This window comes from Peromyscus leucopus, chromosome 3, assembly GCF_004664715.2.
Source record: "Peromyscus leucopus breed LL Stock chromosome 3, UCI_PerLeu_2.1, whole genome shotgun sequence".
NCBI classification, from domain to species: Eukaryota; Metazoa; Chordata; class Mammalia; order Rodentia; family Cricetidae; genus Peromyscus; species Peromyscus leucopus.
The window spans coordinates 135,119,088-135,120,784 of NC_051065.1; the positions used below are offsets into that span (position 1 = coordinate 135,119,088).

General features: G+C 35.3%; 1 long non-coding RNA gene across 2 annotated transcripts in view; it reads right to left on the reverse strand.

The window, feature by feature from the left end:
- Positions 1-922: 922 nt before the first annotated feature.
- LOC114695040 overlaps positions 923-1,697 on the reverse strand; it is a 6,025-nt gene continuing 5,250 nt past the window's right edge. For both annotated transcript variants that reach the window (XR_003734787.2, XR_005091156.1), the window contains exon 3: positions 923-1,697. This exon is cut by the window's right edge. This is a non-coding gene — a long non-coding RNA (uncharacterized LOC114695040).

Here is a 1,697-nt window from a genome sequence, read left to right on the forward strand (position 1 = left end):
ATTAGACATGTAAATGCATTGGAAGTCAAGTACTTTAGAGAAATAAAAACAGAACAAACCATGCTCAGCCCTCAACAGTTTTCTGGCTACTTCACTGTCTACCAGACTTGGCTTTCAGCCACACACGAATGTAAACTTTCCTAGTACAATCCAAACTCACAGAAGAGCAGTCAGTGGACAGTAAATCAAGTGTCATGTCTTTCACACTATATATATCCAACCTCCAAAGAGTTCAACCAAGATAAACACATTAAATTCTGCCTCTCTAATATGAAGAGATGACAAGTGGTGTTTTTTTTTTATCAGAATAAATGTTGGCTTAGATTCTCAAAGACACCTCCTTTTTATAGCCAAAAATAAGATTTCTTTTATTCTATAGATGCAAACTTACAAAAGTTGTTCAGGAAGTAGCTGGGTCATGACCGTCATCTCTTAGTTTTACATCAAAACAAGTCTGTTGCTACATCCATGGAATTGGGGGAATTCACAAATATTTGGTAGTCATTTTGAATATTGACTACTTTTAAAAGTCTCTCTTTTGTTGTACAATTAACATTAAGATGAGAGCAATTTGCTTCTATAGCATGACTCTGAGAAATGTCTCAAGCCTGCCAGGAAGACTGAGGTTTTGCTCTTTGCTTTCTTATAAGCCAAAGTAGTGCTTATCATAATAATCAGTTTTTCTTCTTAAGCATATTCCCCAGGCTAGAGCCTGTAAAGAAGATCTCAGCTGCATTTTCTTCTCAAATTATTGTCTATTGTCCTTTTAAATAAATAAGCATGTATGCATGTATGCATGTCTATGTTCATGCATGTATGTGTATATATGTATGTGTGTATGTGCATATGTATGTATGTGAATATCTATGTGTGTATGTATATATATATATATGTGTGTGTGTGTATCTATGTATGTGTGTATACGTGTGTATGTATGTGTGTGTGTATGTGTATATGTTTGTATGTATGTATATATGTATGTATGGATGGATGGATGTCTATCCCATGAGAGGGGGTGTCAGTGAATTAGAGCTACATCTGATTGTTTAATAGTTAAATGAGTCATATGAGGGCATATAAAGTATCTCCTGTTTCTCAGCTTCTTGGAGGAGCCCGAGGAGAGAGAGAGTGGACATTTTGCTGGGGGAAGTAATTTCATTTTAAAGTGATGAACATTTTTTTCAGAATAGTATTTGTTGTGTTTCAAATTCTGCAGAGATATCCTCTGATAAAATATAAATAAAATGTGGGCCTTCCTCTCCCTTTATTATCATCTTATTGAGATGTCGACCTTAGACTGTGAGGTTTCACTTTCTGCCTCTTCGAATTAAGATACTGCTTAACCATTTCGTATTTCCAAGGGCTGCCAACACCCTTGCTACTCCTTAAATTTGTTCATAAAATGTCAAAGGTATAAAGTATAAATATAAAATCAAAACACTACTGCAAAAACATTCTGTTCTTATGAGGATGAATTTCAAGTTTTTTTCAGTGGTTGGGCTTTGCTCTCCTTAGAAGTCCTGCTTGTTTCACAGAGAGATTTCCCAAGCCAAGCACTGGTTTGATGGGAGATGAATTTGAGCCATCATCGCAGCTCTGTGACTGGATCTATTTTTAGGCTCTACACAGGTATGAGTGAGATGGCAATAGAATATTTGGGATTTACTTTTGAAAAAAATAAATTATAGACTAGATAA